We start from the raw sequence: 15,687 nt of genomic DNA, 5'->3' as shown, positions 1-15,687 counted from the left end.
GATACTTTTAAGGCCTATCTCCGGGGAGAATAACAAGCTATGCAGCATTTAGAAGGAAAGAAGGGAGAAGGGGTTTAGAGAATATGAGGTTAAAATTGAAAAAGTACAGAAAAGCCTCTTTAGTGTCAAAATCTCACTTTAAGAAACGAGCTCCAGGTTAAGCTAAATAAGGGTGCGATGGAATGCCAGCAACATGGCCCACTATGAATATGGGGAAGGGTGCAGGAAGCTTCTTGTATGGTAGACATAGCAAGACCAGCTAAGGAATGAGATCAAGGAGGTGCAGATTGGTGTTACCCAAGAACGATGTGCGGATGACTAAAGTATTGGGATGGCATTTAGGGATTTCTTCCAAGACTTATATATGGAAGATACGAAGGCTCCCCAAATAGAATTGAATGAATGGTTGAAGCAAGACCCTCTTCCCAGGGAACTTACCAGCCTAGAGATTGAGAAATCTATTGCCCATTTAAAAAGAGGGAAAGCTGCAGGCCCAGACGGCATTCCTAATGAGTTGTACAAGGTCTTAAAAAAAGTGTTAGTTCCACACCAACATAAATTACTGAATGGCATTTATGTTCATCATGCACCTCTTCCAGCCTCATGGAACGAGTCACTTATAACACTAATTTTAAAATCAACTAAAGATCCCTTGAAGTGTGAGTTTTATAGACGCATCTCTCTCTGTTGAACAGTGGTTAAAAAATGTACGCATATATTAGCCAGATGTTTAAATAGTGTGCTAAGTGACATTATTCTTGAGAACCAAAAAATTTTTATGAAAAATAGGCAGCTTCATGACCTAACACATGATTTGGTTAGTGCAATTGACATAGCTACTACAAATAAGTCTCCCTTAACTGTCATAATGATCGATGCAGCCAAAGCTTTTGATCGAGTCAGCTGGCCTTATTTATATGGAGTCATTGAACAAAATGACCTAGGCAGCAATTTTTTAGAAGCTATACAACAATATATGACTTACCAACAGCAAGGTTAGTGGTAAATGGGTCCCTTTCACCTAAGATCATGATAGGACGTGGCACCACACAGGGGTGCCCCTTGTCATTACTACTTTTTAATTTCTATATAGAACCCCTTGCCAGGAGAATCAGGTCAGCAAATGGGATCGCTCCTTTGAGATATTTGGATTGGGCAAAAAAGGAAGCATTATATGTTGATGATTTGTTGATCTACACATCAAATTGGGAAGCAGCCCTACCTCTTATAATGGGAATCGCAGAAGTTTATGGGAGCATCTCTGGCTATTTAGTAAATAAGGACAAAACGGAGTCCCTGACGTGGAAGGGATTAGCAAACTCCCTATTAGAAAAGGCAGAAAACAGATATCTTGCTGTAAGAATAGTCAAGGATCTGGACAAGATAGCTTTCATCAATTTTAATAGAATTTATCTGGAACTAAGAAGCATTTGGAATTATGGATCCATCTACCTTTTTCCATTCTGGGTAGAGCAAATCTGGTTAAGATGATGATTCTCACCAAATTTACTTTCATCTTTAATACCTTACTGCTATATTTCAAGACTAAATGGTTTAGGAAATTGCTAGGAGACTTGAGCAGTTTCGAATGGAAAAATAAAGAGGTGTGAATAGCCTGAAAAAAACTGCGCAAAAATAAAATAGACTGTGGGATAGCATTACTGAATTTGCAATTATCTCTTTTTTTCTTTTTTCCCTAAAAATCACCAGACATCTCCTAATGGACAATACGTAAATTATTCCCCCTCATCTCCTGGATGAAGGAAACTCCTTCTTATTTAAATACGTTCACCCCAATTTTTTTAAGAAAATCAAATTCAAGGTGTTACTAGCAGCTTATAAAGTATGGACTCGAGTTAAACGGATCTTGGGAATACCTTACCATAGCTGCAATGCCCCAATCAGGAACTCACGAGGCACTTCTGAGTGTCTCTTCATGTCTTAGCCTTATCTTTATTAGCAGCAGGTTTGACAAAATTTACATATTAGCAGTAAAAACTAACTTCACATTATCAAGGTTTAAACATCTTAATTAATAAGGTGGTCACATAATTAGCCGCAAATCTGTCTGGAAACAGAGTGGGAGGGTGAGTTAGTGAAAGATCAAAGCTAAGTGAAGGAGGTATCCAAATGGTATTGGACGTTGCTGGAAGAAGAGAATCGCACACTAAAGACGCCACAGGAGATATGGAGGTCGGACATGCCGGAGTCAGATATACAAAGTCGATGGCAAGTTTCAATGACTACACTTTGGCTACCAGTTAGATTCACAGCATTGAGAAGGAAATATCTTTTTACTCTATACAGAGTGTATTGGTCTCCAAAGAAGCTATCCAAGATGGATTTGCATCTAGAATGTTTGGGGCCAAAATAGAGGTAAGCCTTGAACTGGTTATATTTGGGCTATCACTTAGGGGTGGAAAAACTATTGACTGAAGAAATCTCAGTCCCACATGCTATATGTGATGATAATAATTCCGCACAGGAAAATTTGCACGAAATGGGTAACTCAGAACGCACAATCACTGTTTGAGCAGATTGCATATGTTACATATATCCCCAGGATTGATTGTATAAAAGGGTCTGCCAAAAGGATAAGAATGTGGGGTCCACTACAGGACACACAGGTAGAATCCACTTAAGGGAAAACACATTATTTGATTACTTATTCATAATATTTCTAACTGTCCAATGATTAACCCCTTTGATGCTCCCTTAATGAGGATCGGTGCCCCTGTGCTCATGATGGAACCATTCTGCCATGAGGCCAGGGGCATGAAATCTCTCTGCTGCAGACAGCAGAGATATTTCATTCTCTCAGCGCCTGAGGCCCCATCCCTGGTTTCTGTGCAATGAGAATCAGCGTCGATGTCGCGCTCTCGTCATTGCAAAGAAACCGAAACTGAAATGAGCCTGTAGGCTCATTTCAGTTTCACTTTCTATGTGCTCAGGGGGCTATCTCAGCCCCTCGGGGACGTACAAAGACGGGAGATGTATCATTGGAAAGGGGAGAATCTCCCCAGTGCATCCCTGCTTGGGGATTGCCCCAGGAGGGTGATCCCCTAGCAGGGATCCACCCACTAGGCACCAGGGAGGGGGGAGCGGCCCCTTGGGCAAGGGCCTTTGCTCCCCCCAAATTAAAAAGGTCACATTTACCAGCCGCGGCCGCTGGAGGGAGTTACGGTGGGGCAGAGAGGAGGGCGGGGGGGGGGGGCAGAAAGCCCACTAGATACCAGGGATTTTTCTTTGATCATAATTTGGGGGGCTGCCCAATTTGGGTATGCCAATGCCCTCACCCCCCTGGCCACAAATGTACAGCCTTTCTGCCCCCAGGGGGGGCAAAAAACCCACTATGCCCCAGGGATTTTTTTAATTATAATTCGTGTTGGGGGCTGCCCAATATGGGCATGCCAATGCTCCCATCCCCCCTGGCAACAAATGTACAGCCTTTTTCCCCCCGGGGGGCAGGGGGGGCATTAGCCCCAAATCTGCCCCCGACAGATGTGGGGCTATTGGAGTCATAAGCCCCCAATCTGCCCCGCCAGGGGGGCAAAAAGACCACTCGCCGCCAGGGATTGTTTTTGGGCAAATTTGAATTAGGGTGCGGGCTTCCAAAAGAGGCATGTCCATGCCCACACCCACTCCCCTGCAAAAATTACAGCCTTGCTGCCCCCAATCTGCCCCCCAGGGGGGCAAAAAGACCAATTTTAAATAGGGTGGAGGCATTGGAATGCCAGTTTTGGGCATCTCCCACCCTAATTAAAATTTTCCCAAAAAAATCCCTGGCATCTAGTAGGCTCTCCGCCCCCCCACCCCCCTGGGGGCAGATGGGGGCAATAACCCCCAATCTGCACCCCTGGGGGGCAAAAAGCCCACTAGTCGGCAGGGATTATTTTGAGGCAAACTTAAATTTAGGTGGGGGCTGCCCAAAATGGGCATGCCATGCCCCCACCCCCTCTCTGCAAACATTGCAGCTCTCCTGCCCCCCCCCCGGGGGGCAGATGGAGCTGTAGCCCTATATCTGCCCCCCGGGGGGGGCGAAAATCCCATTAAATGCCAATGATTTTTTGGGCAAATTTGTTTTAGGGTGTGGGCATTGGCATGACCGATTTGGGCAGCCCCAAACCAAATTAAAATTTGCCCAAACAAATCCCTGGCATCTAGTGGACTTTCTGCCTCCCCGGGGGGCAAAAAACATACCAGTCACCAGGGAATTTTTTAGGGCAAATGTGAATTTGGGTGGGGGCTGCCCAAAACGGGCATGCCCATGCCCACACCCCCTCCCCTCCCCGCAAAAGTGACAGACTTCCTGCTCCCCCGGTGGGCAGATGGGGCAAAAAGCTCACAGGACACCAGGGATTTTTTAGGCAAATTTTTATTAGGGTGAGGGCTGCCCAAAATGAGCATGTCAATGCCCCCACCCCCTACCCACAACAACTATAGCCTTTCTGCCCCCCTGGGGGGAAGATGGGTGCAGTAGCCCCCAATCTGCCCCCCTAGGTGGGCAAAAAGCCCTCTAGACACCAACAATTAGACTGGCATTTTTTATGCGTGGGGGTGGGGGTTTCCCCAGAATGGGCATACCAATGCCCTCACCCCACAAAAAAATAGCCAGAGTGTTTCAGGTTAGGGCAAATGCACATTATGTGGATTAAGTCCTCATTCCCTGATTTGCAAAGACGGCAAAGATGTTCATCTGGCCTCCTTTTCCATGGTGCCAAGTGAGATAAAATTGGTAGAATTCCGAAACACAGGTTTAGAAATGTATCTTTTGTCTTCTGCGTGAGACCCATTTTCAAATATTCATGCGGTTTCAGGGCATTAGAATCTTTCAGCACGGCCCAACCATGTGCCCTCTTAGCCAGGGTTTCTTTATCTTCAATAGATGATATCAGTTTAGTGACTTTTGTTACCACCTTTTTGAAACTAATATTGTCAGCTGATGACTCCCAAAGGCTAGTTAAATCCAGATGTTCCAAAGAGTTTAAAGGGTATTTTTTAGCAGGTGAGTTTGATCGTATTGACAGTTCCTCGTTCTGCGCCTTTGATTTTGCGCCAGCATTTTAAATAGGCGCCTCTTCTCTCCACGTTTTTTTTGGATGCCAAATTCGAGGCGGATTTGTGCAGGAGAGACATCGTTTGGCAGACGGAAGATTGCCCTCTATACTCTGCTGATTATTTGTCTAGAGCATTAGCGTCCTTCCCTTGCATGGGTTTGCTTCCATATGTGAACATAGGCTGGAGGTGTGCTTTAAACACCTGTAGAAGGGGGTCAAATGATCGATCAGGGAGAACTTTTGGTAACGGCCTCATTGAGAAGTGAAAAGTAGTGGCCTTCCGTGCTATAGCCTCTAGCTGTGGTTTGAACGAACCTCTGCTGTCTAATAATACGCCAAGGTATTTATAGTTGGTGACTCGGTCCAGCCTTTGTCTATCCAAGTACCATGCCAGTTTCTTTGATTTGTTGTAATTCACTGACATAACTTTAGTTTTGTTTAAGTTAATCTTCAATGCATTATTTATTGTAAATTGGTTGGTAGTGTCCAAGAGATGTTGCAGTCCAATTGGGGAACGACTTACCAAGACCAGGTCATCTGCGTAAAGGAGGTTTGATAGCGAGATGTCTCCCAGCCGTGGCGTGTGTGAGTTGGTTTTGTCCAATTCTCCGGGCAAGTCTGCGAGGAAAAGATTAAACAACATGGGGCAAGGACGCGTCCTTGTTTTAGACCTTTGGTGGTGTTAATTTGTCTAGAAAGGTGCGTCCTGCTACCAAGTTTGATCTTGACCCAGGTGTTAGTATGGAGTAGTATCAGCTGCTTCAGGAGTGGCCCCGGTATCCCCCACTTGTTCAGTTTCAGCCAGAGTTTGTTTCGGTCAACATGATCAAACTCTGCACTATAATCTATGAAGCATAGAAATAGTGAGCACTTGGTTGTCTTGGCAGCGTCTGTCAGTAGGGTTAACGCCATGATGTTTGTGGTTGTGTATCGTAGTTCCTATTTTCCCAATAGGCCCTGCGCATTGGAATAACATAAACAGTAGTATCGACGTAGAAGTGCGGATCTTCCAGGCCTCTACTGACTATGCTAAACTTAATTGGGTTTGTTACCAACTAGCTCAGAGGTCACTGGAAACTTTCTTGACAGAAATAGGAAGTGATCAGCTTCCCTGGCACAGACAAGAAGGGATTCAGTGTTCCAACAACCGTGCAACATGACAACTTTGCTCCTCAGATCAAGAGTCAATCTCTAGGGTCGTTGTTGTATCTGTATCTTTAATTTCCTGATTCTATTACACTTACTGTATTCCTTTAATGACATATCCTTTGTTCCATGTTCTATGTCTGAGTTCTGCTGTCGTGTCATTCTTATCCGTTACCTGGACACGACAGCATCGCTCATCCTTAGCTTGTTCTTGTGGGTTATTTCACTTTATTGATTATCTCTTAATAAATCAATTAACAGAACTCCTGCCTTCATATGTTGTTATTCTTAAATACAACATAAATATGGCGACGAGGATGGGATCGATTGAAGACATCTCGAATTGGAAAATAATTTTTGGCAGTTTGAGTTTTGTCTTAACTGACTATTATTCAAAATGGATCTCATATGATTTTGTTAAATTTCCCTCTACGGATATTGTTATTGATTTTCTAGAGAAGATTTTTAACGTAGAAGGTTTTCCAAGGAAGTTAGTATCCGATAATGGCACACATTTTGTGTCTAAAAAAATGATTGATTTTTTGAATAAACATGATATAAAGCATATTAAAAGTCCTTTGTATTTTCCAGCTGCTAATGGACTTGTTGAAAGAGCCAATACATTTTTCAAAGAAGGCATTCAAACAGCTTTGTCATCTGGAATGGATGTTAAAAAACACATAAAGGACAAAGTATGGAGTTATCTTAATACTCCGCATTCTATCACTGGTTTTACCCCTTTTTTCTTGTTAAAAGGTAGGGATGCAAATGATAACATCAAGCCCCTTTTTGATAAAAAATCATCTTCTCTAAATAAGTTAAATCTTTCCAGAGCCAATTCAGTTGATGAGTGTGTCAGGCAAAATTTTGAAAAAAAATATAAGTTAAAGAATACTATTTCCCTGAAAAACTGTGTTTTTAAAACTGGTGATTGGGTAATTATTAAGAAACCCAAAAAAGTTGTCAAAGGGGAATCTAAGTTTACTTTGCCTCAACAGGTTGTTAGATCATCTAATTCATCTGTTATGATTAAGAATAAAGGGTGGTGGAATAAAAGTGCGGTTATCAAACGTGAACTTTATCAAAAAGACATTATCTTGAAAAAACCTGATAAAAGAAATCATTCAAGAAATTCCTCATTTTTATGTTGTGAAGACTTCATGGATTTGGTGCAGTCTTCTCTTCCTTTGGATTTTGATGGTAAAAAGTCATCTCATGTTTGTGAAACTAATTCTCAATCCTGTTTTGGTGAGGAAGTGGGTGAGAGTAATCTGCCAGATGTAGAAACAGATGCTGATTCTGTAAATAAGGAAGTAGAAACAGCTGTAAATTCTGATGCAAATTCTGTAACTAAGGTGGTTGAAACAGCTGTAGATTCTGATGCAAATTCCGTAACTGAGGAGGTTGAAACAGGTCAAAATTATTTATCTAATTCTGATTCCAATTTGACATCAGTGAAGAGAAACATTGTTATTCCTTCCAAATTTAAAGATTATTATTTGTATTGAAATTTGTTCAGCTTATTGTTAATTGTTTAATTTACTTTTGTTTTTCTTTTTCTTTTATGGAAAGGAGATGTTGTATCTGTATCTTTAATTTCCTGATTCTATTACACTTACTGTATTCCTTTGATGACATATCCTTTGTTCCATTTTCTATGTCTGAGTTCTGCTGTCGTGTCATTCTTATCCGTTACCTGGACACGACAGCATCGCTCATCCTTAGCTTGTTCTTGTGGGTTATTTCACTTTATTGATTATCTCTTAATAAATCAATTAACAGAACTCCTGCCTTCATATGTTGTTATTCTTAAATACAACAGTCGTGTGAAACAATAGACAGTTATTTTACTCAGTCAGGTTGGTGCAGTTTACTTTCACAATATGTAGAGAATAGAGAGACGGGCGTTTGTCGATAAAAGGTTAACATTTATTGAACAGTCTTTCTTCTCGTACAAGAGAAATGAATTGCCACAATTGCAAGACTTGTTATGATAAAAAGTACGTACAGTAAGATAAGTATTGTGAAATAATACTGTAAAAGCATTGATATGGTTTCGTAGCCATACAATGGTTTAAAAGTAATAAAACATATATACATTCATATATACATTAGGCTAAAATACTCAACTAGTGCTTCTAACTACGCCTACCCCAGTGTACCTGACCTAAGCCTAACACTTGGGAGGGGAGTAAGTAAGTAGCTTTAAGTTAAGTTGGTTTTGCCAAGGTTTGCTTCAAGAATTCTCTCTCAAGGGTTTAATCAACACCATACCTCTGGAATAGAATGATGGAGGTCTGGTATCTCCCTCAGGGCTCGATATCCCAGTCACCCGCAAGGGTAGACTAGAAACGCTGGAGCTGGATTTTCTGCAGGAGAAAGACAGCGTCTTTTCTTCAGCGCGTCGAGGAGGAGAAGGAGGGGGGACAGCGTCCGCGGGCAGCTTGCATCTGCTGGGCTCTTGCAGAGGGACGGCTGTTCAGCTCCTAAGTTCACCACACCATCGTTCGCTAGTTAGCAGCGATAGCAGTAGCGATAGCAGCTATGAAATCTTCAGCATAACAGCAGCTTCAGGCGACGGGCAACAGGGGGCTTGCTTAAGGCCACGTTGGTAGTATTTATACCTGAAAGGTGCCTTGTTTGACGTAAGTTTGCTGGACATAAGACATCAATAAAGATGTCACTAGGAAGTGATCGTCTATCAGTGCTCATTAGAGTTCCATTACTAATCAAAACACAGCAAGCGGGGATTTCCAGGTTTGCTGAGTTTTTATCTTGTTGAAGAACTCAGAGTGTTAATCTAGGAATCTCAGATAGTGACTTCTGCTCTGTCATTGCACTAATTGGTTGCAAAGGAAGTGGCAGAGAAAGCTATTCTGGAATGTGGCTCTGTTCTTGTGAGGCCAGAGATGAGTTACTGAATATTGCACTTTGAACGGTTATGCCAATATAGGGAATAAATGGATTTATAGCCGAATAGGGGCATAAGGTCACAGTATCGATCAGGATCCTAGATTAGAACGCCACAGTTGTGCCCTGTCCTTTGCAGAATCCGGTTTGATTTATGGGGATGATGCGATTTAGGGTTGCCCAGGATGTTAGTTCCTCCAATAGGAGACATGCATAGTACTTTGCCTCTGTATCTATTGGGGCAATAAGACGGTAATTACTTGGATTGCTCCTTTTGCCCTGTGTGTGGATCGGGCTAAGTATAGATCCTCTCCAGGTTAAAGGACATATCGCCGTTTCCCTAACTTCCAGAAAAAGAGGCACCAGTATCTTGCACCAGAAGTTGGCTTCATGTTTATAAATTATTGGCTGGACTCTATTGGGCCCGTGTGCACCTTCCCATTTCCCTTTGGATATTTGTAGCTCAATAATGAATGCTGTAACTGTGTGTTTTGTGTCCTCACTCCTTGAAGGTGCTGTAAAACTTGCTGTACCTTCTTTCACCAGCATTGCGGGATTGCATGAGGTCTCCGCAGTAGTGATGTCTTCGTTTGCGTTTACTCGATGGTTGACTGTTGTTTTCCTATTGCTCTTTATCCGCCCGATTCATCAAACAAAATTGCGCTCGCAAAGGGCCAGATTCTGAGAATCTGGCCCTTTGCGAGTGCGTTTTTTGCCATTGGGATTCAGCATCCCAAATTCAAAAATCGCTTATTGCGATCTCGCAATTTTGCGAGGAATTACATTTAAGGAATCTCTATTTGAGATTCCTTAAATGCAATTCATCATCCAATTTTTTTTTGCAAATTCGTAATTTCTGGCCGCAATTTACCGCGAGGTCAGACCTCGTGGTAAATTACGAAAACTCAGAAAAATGCATTAAATGCATTTTTCTGAGTTGCATGTTACACATACACATGTCCTTTGGACATGTGTGTGTGCCACACCTGTGTAAAATTTCATTTGAGGGGTGATACAGGGTGTCCTTTGGACACCCCTGGCACCCTTCAAATCGCTATCTTATTTGCGATTAGCAAATTGCTAATCGCAAATAAGGAATACTCCCTATGCATTCCTATGGATCTTTTGGCCCATAAGAATGCATGGGGAGTTATTCCTTATTTGCGATTAGCAATTTGCTAATCGCAAATAAGGAATATGTAGGAATCGCATTTCTTTATGCAATTTCTACATGAATCCCGTTTTGCGAGTCCTTAATAGCGATTCGCTATGAATCGCTATTAGGGGCTCGCAAAACGGGAGAATGATGAATCAGGCTGTAAGTTCCCCGTGGTTGTTGGGTTTTCTCCTCTTAATGTGCCCCCCTCTGAATTTTTGTCATTGAAGTCTGGTGACGGATAGTTTGCCCATTCGAGTTCAGGTATGTGGGAGTTTATTCCATTATGGCCTGGGCGTTGAAGACTTTGAATTGTTTTCCAGAACCTGGCGCTGTTCTTCTGTTTGGAATCGTATATGATTTTCACCCAGAGGTCCTCATTGATTTGCCTTTTCTTTTCCCAGATCGACTTGTTGCGCCGAGTCTTTAGGGATCGCAGCGCCTCGTGCAGGGCATCGTTGTTTGGTTGATTGCGGAGCTTTCTAAGGGTCTGGGTTATTTCCCGTTTTATTTTTTTTATCTCCAGTGAGGTTACATTCGCTTTTGTATGGGTTGGTGTGTTGATTATTTGCTCTGTGGTACACACAATTTTGCTGGAACCGTAAGACTGGAGAAAGGACGATAATTGCCCAGAACCTGCTCACTCAGGTTTGGTTTGTTCAACAGTGGCAAAACCGAGGATACCTTCCACGGATTAGGATACATCCCTGAGCTATCTTGACTACAGTGGGGATTGCACCTAATGCGGACCAGGATGTATTTCTCATGGATTTGTCAAGGAAATTGGCATCAGATATGATGCAAAATATACTCCAAGGAGGTGATTTTAATTGTATTACAGACACGGATTGCATTAGATCTCACCTGACCCAGATACATGCATCGGTCTATAGGCTTGAAAGGAATTTTTAAAAAATGGCAGCAGAGGCAGGGATTTGTGGACTTGTGGAGAAGTTTAACTCTGGACTCTAGGGATTAGAAATGTTCTCTTGATCTGTATTTGTGTTTGGATAAATTTTTTAGATCAACGGGTGTGCATTGTGAGGTATAGGATGTAGAGTACTTGTGCAGGACAGTTTTGGATCCTCATCGGTACTGCTTTCGTTGTGGTGGAATAAAGAGTAGCCCCTGATACCGGATTGGCATTATGGGTGGGGACTTTGGAGTATTCTTGCATTTCTCCGCCCTATCAGAGAGGCTGTGCGGAACTAGTTCCTGGAAAATGAGGCATTGTCTGCGTCTCCTTTGACGGAATGGGATGCAGTAATTTGGTGATGTTGTATGGCAGAAACAGTGAGGGTGGGGCGCATGCTGGTGAGAGATATTGAAATGCATGAGAAAATGCTGCAGGAGCTGGAGCTTGCATGACCTGGGAACACGGGTCCGAAATAGCAGCTCTTAGATGCCAGGGAACAAGTAGCATTTGATATGGAAAAATAACGCTGCTCTGATTATAGAGAGTACATGGCTCGAGTGCCTGCAGAATGTGCTAAGATGGGTACTCTGCTGGCTTGGCTTACTAATATAAAAAATATAAGATTGCAGATCCTTGAGATGAACTCAGATGATAATGAACACCTTTATACACAGGAGGACATCAATAGTAGATTTAGGGACTATATGGTGTTATATGACCTCCTCCTGTGTTGCATACTCTGTTTATTTCTGAGTTTTGAGACCCTGTGGAATTGTCAAATGTCTCCTGTGATGAAGTGAGAGAAATATGAGGAACCATTACCATTCAGGAAGTGCAATCTGCTGAAAAACATATGGAGAGAGAGAAAGATCTTGGCTACTGACAGACTTCCAAGAGAATTTTATGCAGCTTATGTTGAGGAGTTGGTGCTGAGACTAGTTACTTTCTACTTTGTAGCCCGAGAGGCGGGATGCTTGCCCCCACACAGTGGCTGAAGCATTTGTAATCCTGCTGTTAAAGCCAGGAAGACCTTCTGTGATGTTCGAGCATGTCACCCTCTATCCATGCTCAATTGCATTATAAACAACTTAGTAGGATCCCAGCAACACGCCTACGGCCATTAATGCCCTAATTAATGCACCCACATTCATTTGGGTTTATCCATGGGCGAAATAAAGCAGACAGCATCAGAAGCATTATAGAAATGATGGAAGCTGGTTTGAAGGGAAAGAGAAAGCAGTGAAAACAGCAATAGATACAGAAAAAATAGACTTCACAGGGATTTCCTTTAATAAGGTGCTAAATAAAATGGGGACAGAGCGTGGGTTTGTGAAATGGACTAAACTCTTGTATGTAGCCCCTACTGCTTATGTCCAAAGTGGATGCTATATTTCAGAAAAAAGTGTGGAGGAAGGGGAGCACTGACTCCCCCCCTTATTATTTGCTACTGCATTTGAACCACTAGCAGGTAGCGCAAGGGCCGGAGGAGCCCATAGGGGTCTGGAAGTACAGGGTGTTGTGTATTCATTCTCTCCCCCAAAGCCGCGGGAGCTGGGGATGAGCTTTCTCAGCGCCTGAGGCCCCATCCCTGGTTTCTGTGCAATGAGAATCAGCGTTGATGTCGCGCTGTCGTCATTGCAAGGAAACCGAAACTGAAATGAGCCTGTAGGCTCATTTCAGTTTCACTTTCTATGTGCTCAGGGGGCTATCTCAGCCCCTCGGGGACGTACAAAGACGGGAGATGTATCATTGGAAAGGGGAGAATCTCCCCAGTGCATCCCTGCTTGGGGATTGCCCCAGGAGGGTGATCCCCTAGCAGGGATCCACCCACTAGGCACCAGGGAGGGGGGAGCGGCCCCTTGGGCAAGGGCCTTTGCTCCCCCCAAATTAAAAAGGTCACATTTACCAGCCGCGGCCGCTGGAGGGAGTTACGGTGGGGCAGAGAGGAGGGCGGGGGGGGGGGGGGGCAGAAAGCCCACTAGATACCAGGGATTTTTCTTTGATCATAATTTGGGGGGCTGCCCAATTTGGGTATGCCAATGCCCTCACCCCCCTGGCCACAAATGTACAGCCTTTCTGCCCCCAGGGGGGGCAAAAAACCCACTATGCCCCGGGGATTTTTTTTAATTATAATTTGTGTTGGGGGCTGCCCAATATGGGCATGCCAATGCTCCCATCCCCCCTGGCAACAAATGTACAGCCTTTTTCCCCCCGGTGGGCAGGGGGGGCATTAGCCCCAAATCTGCCCCCGACAGATGTGGGGCTATTGGAGCCATAAGCCCCCAATCTGCCCCGCCAGGGGGGCAAAAAGACCACTCGCCGCCAGAGATTGTTTTTGGGCAAATTTGAATTAGGGTGCGGGCTTCCAAAAGAGGCATGTCCATGCCCACACCCACTCCCCTGCAAAAATTACAGCCTTGCTGCCCCCAATCTGCCCCCCAGGGGGGCAAAAAGACCAATTTTAAATAGGGTGGAGGCATTGGAATGCCAGTTTTGGGCATCTCCCACCCTAATTAAAATTTTCCCAAAAAAATCCCTGGCATCTAGTAGGCTCTCTGCCCCCCCCCCCCCTGGGGGCAGATGGGGGCAATAACCCCCAATCTGCACCCCTGGGGGGCAAAAAGCCCACTAGTCGGCAGGGATTATTTTGAGGCAAACTTAAATTTAGGTGGGGGCTGCCCAAAATGGGCATGCCATGCCCCCACCCCCTCTCTGCAAACATTGCAGCTCTCCTGCCCCCCCCCCCCCGGGGGGCAGATGGAGCTGTAGCCCTAAATCTGCCCCCGGGGGGGGCGAAAATCCCATTAAATGCCAATGATTTTTTGGGCAAATTTGTTTTAGGGTGTGGGCATTGGCATGACCGATTTGGGCAGCCCCAAACCAAATTAAAATTTGCCCAAACAAATCCCTGGCATCTAGTGGACTTTCTGCCTCCCCGGGGGGCAAAAAACATACCAGTCACCAGGGAATTTTTTAGGGCAAATGTGAATTTGGGTGGGGGCTGCCCAAAACGGGCATGCCCATGCCCACAACCCCTCCCCTCCCCGCAAAAGTGACAGACTTCCTGCTCCCCCGGTGGGCAGATGGGGCAAAAAGCTCACAGGACACCAGGGATTTTTTAGGCAAATTTTTATTAGGGTGAGGGCTGCCCAAAATGAGCATGTCAATGCCCCCACCCCCTACCCACTACAACTATAGCCTTTCTGCCCCCCTGGGGGGAAGATGGGTGCAGTAGCCCCCAATCTGCCCCCCTAGGTGGGCAAAAAGCCCTCTAGACACCAACAATTAGACTGGCATTTTTTATGCGTGGGGGTGGGGGTTTCCCCAGAATGGGCATACCAATGCCCTCACCCCACAAAAAAATAGCCAGAGTGTTTCAGGTTAGGGCAAATGCACATTATGTGGATTAAGTCCTCATTCCCTGATTTGCAAAGATGGCAAAGATGTTCATCTGGCCTCCTTTTCCATGGTGCCAAGTGAGATAAAATTGGTAGAATTCCGAAACACAGGTTTAGAAATGTATCTTTTGTCTTCTGCGTGAGACCCATTTTCAAATATTCATGCGGTTTCAGGGCATTATAATCTTTCAGCACGGCCCAACCATGTGCCCTCTTAGCCAGGGTTTCTTTATCTTCAATAGATGATATCAGTTTAGTGACTTTTGTTACCACTTTTTTGAAACTAATATTGTCAGCTGATGACTCCCAAAGGCTAGTTAAATCCAGATGTTCCAAAGAGTTTAAAGGGTATTTTTTAGCAGGTGAGTTTGATCGTATTGACAGTTCCTCGTTCTGCGCCTTTGATTTTGCGCCAGCATTTTAAATAGGCGCCTCTTCTCTCCACGTTTTTTTTGGATGCCAAATTCGAGGCGGATTTGTGCAGGAGAGACATCGTTTGGCAGACGGAAGATTGCCCTCTATACTCAGCTGATTATTTGTCTAGAGCATTAGCGTCCTTCCCTTGCATGGGTTTGCTTCCATATGTGAGCATAGGCTGGAGGTGTGCTTTAAACACCTGTAGAAGGGGGTCAAATGATCGATCAGGGAGAACTTTTGGTAACGGCCTCATTGAGAAGTGAAAAGTAGTGGCCTTCCGTGCTATAGCCTCTAGCTGTGGTTTGAACGAACCTCTGCTGTCTAATAATACGCCAAGGTATTTATAGTTGGTGACTCGGTCCAGCCTTTGTCTATCCAAGTACCATGCCAGTTTCTTTGATTTGTTGTAATTCACTGACATTACTTTAGTTTTGTTTAAGTTAATCTTCAATGCATTATTTATTGTAAATTGGTTGGTAGTGTCCAAGAGATGTTGCAGTCCAATTGGGGAACGAGTTACCAAGACCAGGTCATCTGCGTAAAGGAGGTTTGATAGCGAGATGTCTCCCAGCCGTGGCGTGTGTGAGTTGGTTTTGTCCAATTCTCCGGGCAAGTCTGCGAGGAAAAGATTAAACAACATGGGGGCAAGGACGCGTCCTTGTTTTAGACCTTTGGTGGTGTTAATTT

The sequence above is a fragment of the Lissotriton vulgaris genome, chromosome 5, assembly GCF_964263255.1.
Source record: "Lissotriton vulgaris chromosome 5, aLisVul1.2, whole genome shotgun sequence".
NCBI lineage: Eukaryota > Metazoa > Chordata > Amphibia > Caudata > Salamandridae > Lissotriton > Lissotriton vulgaris.
The sequence above is the reverse complement of the archived record's forward strand: the minus strand, read 5'-3'. Positions refer to the sequence as shown.